Source organism: Tenrec ecaudatus, chromosome 18 (assembly GCF_050624435.1).
Source record: "Tenrec ecaudatus isolate mTenEca1 chromosome 18, mTenEca1.hap1, whole genome shotgun sequence".
In the NCBI taxonomy this organism is placed as follows: Eukaryota; Metazoa; Chordata; class Mammalia; order Afrosoricida; family Tenrecidae; genus Tenrec; species Tenrec ecaudatus.
This window is the reverse complement of record NC_134547.1, coordinates 72,342,202-72,354,343: the sequence shown is the minus strand read 5'-3', so window position 1 is coordinate 72,354,343 and position 12,142 is coordinate 72,342,202. Positions and strand designations below refer to the sequence as shown.

The following is a 12,142-nucleotide window of genomic DNA, read 5'->3' as shown; positions in this document are numbered from 1 at the left end:
TGTGGCTGTTGTTCTTGAAGTGCAGGGCTGCAGAGTAGACTCTGACTCATAGCAGGAGGCACTTCACCACCTTGGTCGTGTTTGAGCCTGTTGCTGCAGCCACCGTGTGGGCCAAAATGAGACGTAGTGTATGGAAATAGCCACAAGGAAACACGTGCTTCCCCTTCATGTTACAAGCAAAGCGTTACTTGAAGTGCTTCATAAGGTGGGTGCCCAGAGCAGCAGCAGCAGCAGGATCACCAGGGGGCCTCTTCGAACTGCTGATGCCCAGGCCCTGCCCCAGAGCGAAAGAAGCAAGAACACCCTGGTGGGGCCCTCCAGGTGATGCTGACGGCCACACACGTTAGAGAACCACTGGGGTAAGTCACCAGCTGCCGTTAGTACATGTCACATAGAACCTGATCTTCAAACCCTCTCTTCTTCTGCATAGTGCAAGATAACACAGCATTTGGCATTCTTAGAAACCATACAGGGACCCTGGTGGCACAGTGGTTAAAGCACTGGGCCGCTAACCAGAAGATCATCTGTTTAGACCCCCCAGCTGTTTCAGGGAACAAAGACGTGACAGTCTGCTGCCATAACGATGTACAGCCTTGGACATTCAACAAGGGCAGTTCTGCTCTGTCCTGTTGGGTCACTGTGGGATGGAACTGTCTGGGCAGCAGCGGGGGTTGGGTTGGGATTGGTTAGGATACCCACAAAGCCCTTGAAATAGCGCTCTTTACATGGGTTTATTTCGCACGAGCGTCCTATCAGGAGAACAGAACCCTCTTTGATCCCCTCATCCCCATTCTGCAGTTGGGAAATGTGGAAGGCTCAAAGAGACTTTGGGCTTGTGCACTTCCAAACTCCAACTCACTGCTAGGGTCCAACTCACATGGATCCCCTGGGGCAGAGCAGAACGGCCCTGGCCGAATCCTGAGACGGTGACTCTACATTCTTTACAACTCATAACCCCGAGCTCAGTCATTTTGACTCACTGAGCATGCTCAAGACTACACACAGCCAAGTCTTTGAAGGACATATGCCCAATGTCTAAGGGAGAAGCCAAGGTCATGGATGTCACACCCAAGTCTTTGGGGCATCATGTCACTTCCCTGTTAAGGAGAAGAGTCATCTGAGAAGCTAGCCTGCCATATTCACATGCCTGTCCTTCCCCAGTGCCCCTTGGAGCAGAGTAGGGGTGGAGTCTTCTCTGCATCCTGGTCCCAAGAAGCCCCCTACCTCACAGCTCTCACGCCCACCTTCTGACGCTCCTTCCTCTTCTCGGTGGCCTTCACACAATAACAATCAACCGTGGCCCTTGCATACAGAACATGTGGCAGGTACCAGGGGCCCGCCTTTCCTTTCCTTGGATTAATGCATGGCTCATTTTTTCCTTCAATTTTTAATTGTAATTTAGGTGGGGTGTGTGTGTGTGTTCACATTTCAGATAATCAAGTTTGTATTCAATGATTTAAACTGATCACCCAATGGTCCCCGAGAGTTTGCCCCTCATCCATTCCTTGATGTCTTTTCTCCCTCTTGTGGGCTAGGATCTTCCATTCTGAGTTGACACCTAGCCACAGCCTAGCTCATTGCTCTCCCTTCCCTCCATAGCTGCACACTCTTCCAAACAACCCATGGAGTAGATGCAGCTCTCATGCCCACATTCCGTGGGTCGGGAAACTGAGGCACAGGAACCCAGGCACTGCTAGGCCTGGATCGACCACGAGTTGGTGTTCATTAAAGAGGGCTTGAAGGCCATCATCCCCGGTCAGAGCCTGGGTCTTCTGCACCGTGCCGAGCCAGCGCCTTGTGTGCATGGAGGAGGAGGTCATAGGTTGGTGAGAATTGGATCCTGAACACTTAGAACCACAGACTGTCCTGAAAGAACCAGGAGTAGACCTGAAATGGCAAAAGGCTAGAAATACGGATTCAGAGGGAGCTGAGGAGAGGATTGATTTGCCTTGATCTGTGGGATGTTATTTGCAAATGGCAGCTGCGATGCTCCTCTGCAGGAGGGCAGTCCCAGGGGCTCCGGAGGACCTGGCAGAGATAAGTGATCACAGTCTCCTCTGTCCCATGGGCCAGCCTGGTACCTTCAGATCTTCCTGTGACCCTCATCCTTTACTCGTATTGACCACCCCCTCCCTCATCTCGGCTCTCAAAGCAACACCCAGGGCTCCCAGCCCCCGAGGGTTTGGCATTCAAGGATAGGACACACCACAGTTCATGATAGATGGTGGTAGAAATGCATTGCACTGAGGCTGGTGTCTTTGGCCCCAAGAGATGTAGGGATGCTGGAGGCAAGGAGGTTAATAGGAAGGCCACAGACTGCCCTGTAAGACACCACTGCCTGCCTGGACCCTGGTGAGACACTCACTCTTCCCTCTCCTGCAGGTTGTGCATGTACATGCAGGCCCGCACCTACGGCTTTTGCTTGTCCATCCTACAATCCCCCCACCCCTCGCTCTCTCAGAAACCTCTTCTGTTTCCCCTCCAGGCCTTACCTGCAAAGTTACCCATCACGCCCAGAGCCCACGTCCTGGGACCTTTCCTCAGAGGATCGATTGTCACCTTTGCCATCCAGGTAGCCTACACCAACCAACCCAGCTCCCCCTCCTAAAAGCACTTCCTTTTCTCCCCTCTCTCTCTCTCCTTCCTCCCCACCTTCAGCTTCCCCAGCTGAGCAAGCCAGGTGGAAGAAGTGCTCTTGTTCCCTGTCTTGCTGCGGATGCCACTTCATGGCCACCTTACGTGGAACAGGAGGAGCTGTCGTGTCAGAATGTCTGCTTCCTCCCTTGTGGCCACTGGGTATTTTCAGTGCCTTCTGATTTGGGGAGGAGATCTGGTGGCCCAGAGGGCTGAGCACAGTAGGGACGCGCACAAGCCAAGAGATGCGTGGTTCAGGCTCACCCAACGCGCCATGGGGCAGAAGGATGGGGCAGTCTGCCTCCCTGATGATTTCCAGTCTTCGAAGCCCTATGGGGGCAGGTGCTACTTTGCCCCACAGGGTCCCGAGGAGTTGGAATCGACCCAAGCACGGCGGGTTCAACGTGAGGACCCATCTTCTAGCACCACGTGGGATACAGTCTGTCGTGGCCCACAGGGTTTCGCTGCCCAATTTTGGAGGGATTTGACTGACAGCTCTTCCCTTCTAGTCTCTCTTGGTCTGGCTGCCGTCGTGGGTGGGTGACTCTGCTGGAAGGTTGGTGGCGTGGCTTTCAGCAGGCGAGCCATGCTCGTAGGATAAGTGACGAGCTGAGTCACGGTCACAGTGAGCCATGGGAGTCCAGAGCGGGGGAGAGACCTGCCTGAGACCGACAGCTAGCCCAACTAGGGGTGCGGGATGGGGGACTAGGAGTCCCCCGGCAGAACTTTTCTTGGGAACTTCTTGGTGAATGGAAGTGGTCTCATCTGTCCGTGCTCAGAGCCTAGTACAGTGCCTGGCCTGCCCTATATCTTCAGTACAGTTTCTCAAATCTTCTGTTCCTCTTGATGGATCTGCCTGTTTTCAACTTCTCCTTCTCCCAGGTCACAGACACGAGACTCATCTCCCCAAAGTTCCACCGTCATCTGGGGATGCCCTGCTCGTGTACCTCCAATGGAGCTTACGTGAACCCCCACCTGCCAGCCCTTCTTTCTCACGGTGCGACCTCACTGGCCCTGGCCCATCAGCTTCTGTCTTACCTTCTGTCTTACTGTCTGGGTGATGCTGACTAGTGATGGGGGAAGTACAGTTTCCTTGTGCCTCCCCTGTGTGCCACATGGCTTCTCCTGCTTATTAGCATCTTATCACAATTCATACATGATACGGGCACATTAGGAACTGTCTAGTTCAGTGGTTCTCAACCTGTGGGTCAAGACCCCTTTGAGGGTCAAATGACCCTTTCACAGGGGTTACCCGATTCATCACAGTAGCAAAATGAGTTATGAAGTAACAATGAAAATAAATTTATGGTTGGGGGTGGGGGAGGCGGTCACCACAACATGAGGAACTGTATGAAAGGATCGTGGCATTAGGAAGGTTGAAAACCACTGCTCTAGTTGATTAAGACTAATTCCCCATTTTACAATAGTCCTATGGATTTGGAGAGATGTACAGTGTGCACCAAGGAGCCCTGGTGGAATTGCCTGGTAAATGTTGAACCACAAAGTCAGTGGTTCAAGCCCACCATCCACTCTGTGGGAGAAAGAGAAGGCTGTCAGTTCTTGTAGATATTTACAGCCTTGGAAACCCTGTATAGTGCCACCATGCAATTGATCTCCATGGGAAGGAGTTTAGCTTTGGAGACGGGATTATGCCCCTCGTTTCCGTAGCTACAGCAATGTGTCACTCTCCTAAAACTAGTGCCCTGTGCGCCACCCATTCACAGGCTCCCCTCGCTCCCCCAAAGCCATGGTATTTTTACTGTTGCCTTTTCCAGAATGTGCCAGAGTTGGAATTGCAAGGGATATCACTTTTTAGGACTGGCCTCTAGATTGGCAGATTCTTTCTTTTTTGTAGTCACTGAATAATATTCCACTGCATGGATGCACCATGGCTTGTGTATCCCAGGGCTTCGAACTGGATGTTCCAGGTCACGGCCAAGGAAGCAAAACGGCCAGACTCTGATTTGTAAAATGTGAGCATGCTGGGATGATATCTGAAATGGGAAAAAGTGAGGGCCAACACTCTGCTAGAAAGTGAATCTCTCTCTTAGCAATCAGGGGCCGTGTGCCTGTTGCATAGCAACCAGATATCGTGAACATCAGGGTCAGAAACAACGGTGCCCGATTTCAAAGGTGGCTGCTGACAGCATTGATTATGGAGCATCACCCTCTCCATGCTTCCGGCAATCATTGAATCTTCCACATCAGACTCCCCAAAGGACTCACCAGGCCTGTTATTCTAGGGCTTTGGCTCATAGTTCCTCCAGGTTGGTTATCACCCTGGAAAACACACACATTTTACAAATTCGCATCTGTTCCAAATTTGTTAGGCTGGTTCAAAATTATTCGAAGCCCCAGTTTATCCACTTATCTTCTGAAAGCTATCTTGGCTGCTTCCGCTTTTTGGCAATTGTTAGCTATACGCATTCCTGTGCAGGTTTTTCTATGGACCGACGTCTTTCAAAACTCATTGGGGAACATCTAGGAATGCCATGACTGGATTGTATGGAGAGCTGATGTTTAACTATGTTCAAGAGTGTCACGCTGTCTCCCAAAGGGCTTTACTATTTTGTATTCACTGTAGAAAGGAACGGGAGTAGAAGGATTTAACTTTTAAACTATGCCCTTATTTCTCAACTCCCTTCAATGTAGGTACACTGCCACCAGGTGGCAGCAAAATACAACTCTGTAGGTGAACCACTGAATATAGACTTAAGGTATGGACAAACGTGAACTCCATCTTTTCTTTCACTCTAGAAAGATATAACTCAAAAATCCGTGATAGGGTTTTTAAACATTCACTCAATAACCAAGTCATCAGGGAACTCGTTCGGGCCATCTGGGTGCTTCTTCCCCAGGAGTTCTTTCAATGTCGCCGCAGACTAGACGATTCGAGCCTACAGAAATAGGTCGGGATTAAGCACAGGGTAGACCGTCTGTCTGGATCTCTTGTTTCTTTCATTACTACCAGGAAGAGTCGAGATGGCGAAACAGCCACCCTATACCCTCAGGGTTAAGTAGTGCCAAATCCCTACGTGGTGTTTTCTTTCTCTGTTCAGAAGGCAGAACCCCTCTATTCTGTTAATTTTCAATTTTTTTTACTCCCCCCAACCCCTCCTTCTTCTCTGAGGCTGGGAATGATTTAAACTTTTATAAAACTGGAGGCAAGGGACACAAATTCTCAGTGGTTGAAACAGAGCTTATCAAACAACTCTCAAAGCGGGCAGGGGGGAAAGAAAAGGGCCCAGTTGACCCACGTCTGCCCACGAATCCATTCCAAATCGAGTGACTACATTTCCTTTGTGTTTTCATACCAAACAGAGTGATTTGGAGGGGGGTGGGGAGTGAGAAGACTCAGAGTCACGGTTTTGAATCAACCGGCACGGGTATGATATCAGAGAAGCGGAATTACATGAACAAGAATGCAGGATTGGAATTGGAAGGCTTATTAACCTGTGACAGGCAGATGACACACCTTGCTTGCTGAAAGTGAGCAGGGCTTGAAGCACTTGCTAAGGGACACCAAGGATGGCAGCCTTCAGTATGGATTGCAACTCAATGTGAAGAAGACCCAAAGCCTCACAATGGGACCAATAGGTAACACCACGATAAACGGAGGAAAGATGGACGTGGTTAAGGATTCGATCTTGCTTGACCCCACAACCAAGGCTCAGGGAAGCAGCAGTCAAGCGCTCGAAGGGCACATTGCATTGGGTCGGTCTGTTGCCCAGGGACCTCTGGAAGGTATTGAAAGCAAGGCTGTTACTTTGAGGACTATGGTATCCCTGACCCACCCATGGTGTTTTCAATCACCAACTTATGCACGAGAAAGTTGGACACTGAGAAAGGAAGACTGAAGAAGCGTCCATGGGCGAAATGTATGCTGAAGAATATTGGAAGTACCACGGACTGTCAAGAGAAGCAATGTCCATCTTGGAAGAAGCACAATCCGAGAGCTCCTTAGAGGCAAGGATGGCGTGAGTTTGTCTCACGTACTTTGGACATGTTGTCAGGAGAGACCAGCCCCTGGGGAAGGGCACCATGCTTGGTAAAGTAGAGGGGCACCTAAACACAACTAGACCCTCTTTTGGGATGGACACAGTGGCTATGCCAGTGGGTTCAGGCATAAGAACTTCAGTGAGGCTGGTACAGGACTGGGCAGTATTTCATTCTGGTGTGTGTGTGTGGAGGTGGGGGAGGTGGCCAGGAGCTGGAGCTGACTCAGTGGCACCTCACACCAACAGGCCCAGACACGTAGGCTATGAGGGGTCGTGTCTTTCCAGTCTCCCCAAACACCTACTTCCAGGAAGACTAGGAATTCTGAGGTTGACTTCCAGCCCTAACACGTCTCCCTCTCGACCCTTCATGCCAACCCTGAGGACATCTGACAGTTTCTCGGGATGCGAACTGTGAAGTTTGGAGCTCTTCTGCTTTATCCAGCCGCGTGATCAAGGCATCCGCTCTGAACGCCAAAGAAGAGGAGGGGAGAGGGAAACACGCTTACATCTTTCTCGCCAACAGAAGGAGATAGGAAAGCCAAGTGTGAAAACGTGGCGCCTTTGCGGAATGCTAATGCAGCTTGGGCAGGCTATCGGCCCGGGATCCAAGCTTCCTCATTTCTGCAGGCGGGCGATAAAGCTTCCTGCTAATGACACACAAGTGTGTTCCAACGGAAGGCCAAGTGTGACCATGGCAGGCTCTGATTTCCCCGCAGAAATCCGTTCTGGGGAAAACTTAGGAAGTTTTCCCGAAACCTCTTTTCTTTCTTCTGCACAAGGAGGACTCAGTGAGGGTGAAATGACCCGGCAGGGACATCAGGCCTGGGGAAGTGCAGGCACTGAGAAAGAGGATTGATCCTGTGACGCCTCCATGGGCTCAGACATAAGGACGGTCATTCTGTGGTGCTTGGGGTCACCGTGAGTCAGGACTGACTTGGTGGCAACTATCAATGTCGGTGACCTTGCACCAATGACCTAACCCTCCCTCTGCCTGTGTCTTCAGCTGCGGCATGCCGATGGCCTTAGCTTCCTCTCTGTACGGCCTTTAGAGAGAGGAGACATGGGGCTCAGGGGAATCTCCTACCCTGCCTCCTGGGTTCCGCTGTCACGGAAAGCTACTCATTTAAAATTTTACTCGCAAATGTAAAAAAATAATGAATCCCCATGAGGTCAGGTCTTAATGAACAAACGAGCCAGGCCTCCTTTGAAAAATGCGAACCGTACGGAGGAAGGGCGGGGAGAAAGCTTGCCGGTGTGCTCCGAGCGTTGTCATCTCCTGCCAGCAGCTTGAGAATCGAGGCCTTTGGGGAGCCCCTTCTTGAACTCTGCATCAGAGACAGGCTCTGACTTGCTGGTCCAGGAACGTGTTGCACCTCCCCCCAGACGCCCTGCACGTCTCTCTCCCTCTCTGGGGACGCAGGGCTCCCACCACTGCCGAGGCTGCAACAGCAGCTCGCTTGGGGATGGAGCTGCAGCTCTGTGGGTGAGAATATCTGCGTGTGTGTTTTCAACTTCGCGTAGCATCTTGTGAATGAGCTGGAATTAGTGTGGTGGACAGAGATCCAAATGGTTCCAGCCCGCTGCCCAACCAGACAGGTCACGCTGTCCTCCTGGCACTGTGCCTGAGCTGCCACCTTGTGTGACTCAGACAGCACCAAGGAGGGCACGGGGGTGCCAGGATGGGCAGGGTGGGGGTGGTGAGGTGCCTGGCTCCGGGTCGCAATCTGACTGTGGCCCTCCAGTCTCTTGTGTGAAGCGAAGCCTAAGGTTAACACACTCCACAAACCCAAAGGCTTGAGGGGTCAGTCCATGGGGAGGGGGGGAGCTCGGGGGGTGGGGAGCTCAGAAGAAAGGCCTGGTGATCTACCTCTGAAAAGTCCAGCCACTGAAAGCACTGTGGAGCTCTGACCTGTTTCGACACACCTGAGGCCTCCTACTTAGTGTCACCGAGTATTTTCCCACTCTTAGCGACCCTCTGTGGGTTTCCAAGACGCCAAACTGTTCATGAGAGCAGAATGCCCCTTTGTTGTCCTGAGGAAGGTCTGGTGGTCTGGTGGTTTCACCTATAGTGCCTTGACGGGCTGCAGAAGGAACAACATCATCAACCACCATCATCAAACACCACCACCATCACCATCTGTGGAAAACACCTATCGTCATCATCACCACCCTCATCATTGCCCCATTGCCAGCCTCCCTCTCACTATAACACCCCCTCATCTGCCTCGATGGGATGAAGAAACCATCATCATCATCATCACTGTCCTTATCACCTCTGCCACCAACAGCACCATCATCTGCCTCGATGGGATACAGAACATTATCAACATCATCACCATCTTCATCGTCATGCCAATACCCACTGTCCCCATCCCATGCCCATCCCATCTCCAGTATCTCTGTCACCTGCCTCTTTGGAGGTGCCACCGATTCCCTTAGGAAGCACATAGAGTGCTTACTGTATAACATGCTAAGCTTTCATTCTGTATATCTTGTGGAGAAATTATGGCAAGACTTCCTTGAAGAACAACAACAAAAAATGTATTTCACTCTGTTCAGGCTAAAAACGTATACATCAAATCTCTTTATAACAATTCCACCCATGACAAAACTGCGGCTAATGATGGTCCGGTGTGTGTGGGGGGGGCTCCTTAGATGAGTCTACCAGGCTGACTTCCTGTCTGAATTCCTAGGACCTGACAGCAGTTGTGGAAAGGGGGCGATGGACCATTTTCTCAGAGGTGGGCCCTGAATGAGGGGAAGCAGCACATGAGAAGGTAGAACTCCATCAGCTATTCTGAGCATCTCGGTAGGGATAGGTCACCCGCTATATCAAATTCTCAGCTCCGGATGAATTCCTCTCTGCATTCCGCATGGAGAGTGATAAGTATTTTCAGCGCTATTTTTCAGTTGCAAGCTTCAGTCTGCTGAGATGAAATATGCAGATGGAGGGCCGGACGGCTGTAGCACTCCAGCATGGCTGGTATTTCAGTGGGCTTTATTTTAAAGTCTCTGACAGCTCAATCTCAATAAATAATTCAGCTGTTTAGGAAAAGCCATGCGATCTTAAAATTATCCCTTGAAGGTCAACAAAATAGGTTTGAAATTTTATTTATTTATTTTTGGTGAATTACATTGGACAAAATAACAGCCATGTCCCTTGTAATATCTCTTCCTTTACATCTTTGAGTGAAATTACTGCGCCCCAGACCTGGGATGTTCATTGACACGCACTCCGCATTTGCTCCATGCACCGGCGGCCGAGTATTAAGCTGACACTCTGATCTCGCCGCTCCCAGGGAAGTTAGAGATTCTAAGGAACAATTTCAAAAAGTGGCTCTAACCTGAGGTGTCACTGATCATTTGGAAAGCTTTTTGTTACAGCCAGGAGAATCCAGGCCTGGCTTCACAGCAAAGCTCAAGCGTTGACTTAATAAGTCTGTAAAGGAAAGGAAAAGAAAGGAGACAAAGAAAGAAAGAAGAAGAAACAACCGGAAGCTTGCCAGGTAGAAGTCTTCCAGGACAGAGCGGGGTCTTTCTTGTCCATCCCCATCTCAGGAGCCAAGCATCTGCATCTAGCACAGTGGCTCTCCGCCTTCCTCAAGCCACGACCCTTTCATACAGTCCCTCGTGTGGTGGTAACCCACCAAACCATAAAATTATTGTTGTTGCTACTTCATCACTGTCATTTTGCTACTGTGATGAATCGGGCAACCCCTGTGAAAGGGTCATTCCACCCCCAAAAGGGTCTCGACCCACAGGTTGAGAACCGCTGAACTAGAAAGACGTTGGCCAAGAAACAAAGACTCAGTGGCCCATGTTGAAAGTCACAGGCTGTTCAGTGGGAAGCTGGGGACTGCACCCGGGCCTGCCCGACTTCTCACCTTGCTTATTTCTGCACTGGCTCCCCTGCCCTTTTCCATTAGAAGCTATGTCCGGTGCTGTGAGCCAGTAGCAAGGATGTACGTAAGGAATGTGTCCCCTCTCATAATACTTCCATGTGAAATGATCAATATTCCTAATGGCGAGTCTAGGTTTATGACACTCAGGGTGTATTTGCATTGCCCACGAAGGCTGCTCTGTCTTGCAAACATTCTTGCAGCACGGAGATTTGGGCATAGACTGATGGGTAGGGAAGATGCTCTGTATCTGGAGAAAGGTTTCCAGGTGCGCTTTCTGCCACTTGTGGAGAGCACAGTGGACATGCAAACAGATGTCCCCCTACAGATATGTGGGGAGAGCAGCTCATGGGCAGGTCTTAGGATGAGAGAGCTTAATTTGCTTTCAGGAATTTGCATGATTGCCTTAAAGAGAAAAGGAGCCATTTGTCCCTTGTATTCAGATTCTGATTCATGAACAAAGCTGCACGTAAGAGTTAGCCCAGGATCGAGGACTCAAGGTGGTTGGAAAATGAATAAATACTCATCTTGACTTAGCAGCTCATTCTCCAGAGCTGAATTGGAACTAGGCGCTATGCTGGTGATTTCCTGGGGAACATCTCAGCTGTCCTCCTCTCGGTGCTTAAATTCCCAAGTCACCCAGAGGACGATCAGGAGCCGGCAAGAAAGCCCTGGTGCAATGCACCCAGGGTCCAGGAGCTTCATCCTCCCTCCACGCTCTGATTGCAATTTCCAGGAGCTGCAACTCAGTCCTGGTGTTGGGTGGGTGGAACCTGAGGCACCAAAGACCATCTGACAGCAGGAGAGCCCAGAGCAGCATCCTTGGCCCTTGCTCCCCAGATGATAAATGCATTTAGAATACACACTCTGTGCAGGCTGATCTCACTTTATTGGGCTTCAACCAATTGAAGGTTGGTGGCAAGCCTATGCTGAACAAGCCTCTGGGCGCCATTTTCCCAACAGCAGGTGCTCATGTTGTGTCTGTTAGAGTCTGGTCATTCTCACAACAGGTCAACCTTGGTCGTCATGCTGTTCATGCTGTTAGGTGCCCTGGAGCTGGTTCCAACTCGCGGTCACCCCGTGGCCAGCAGAAGAAAACACCGCCTGGCCCTGTGTCACCCTCACCATAGTTGCTGAGTCCGTTGCTGCAGCCACTGCATCCCCATCCCATGGAGGGCCCTCCTCTTGTTCCCACCCCTCGACTTTACCACACAAGATGTCCGTCTGCAGGGATTGGTCTCCCCTGTTAACCTTTCCAATGCACATGAGACAAAGCTTCTTCCAAGACAGAATTTTTTTTTCTCTTCTGGCAGTCCACAGGATGAGGGGGTACCAAAAACCCCAGATGTGATGGGAGAGGGATAGTGCATTTGGACTTTGTTCTACCAGGTAAGACTGTAAATCAAGCTTTCTCTTTAGAGATTCTGACAAGATTGCATAACAGCGTGCAACAAAAAAGGCCTGATTTGTGGCAGATAGGGGACTGGTTTTGACACCATGACAACGCACCAGTGCAGCCATCTCAGTGTGCCAGTTTGGGGCAAAACACAGCATGCCTCTCATGCCCCACGCACCTTACTCCCCTGACCTTGCTCTGTGTGACTTCTTTTT

At 50.6% G+C, this 12,142-nt stretch overlaps 1 protein-coding gene across 2 annotated transcripts in view; it reads right to left on the bottom strand.

Moving 5' to 3' along the window:
* Window positions 1–12,142, bottom strand: part of CDH13 (cadherin 13) — a 1,090,774-nt gene that overhangs the window by 247,098 nt on the left and 831,534 nt on the right. The gene's annotated exons all lie outside the window — the stretch shown is intronic.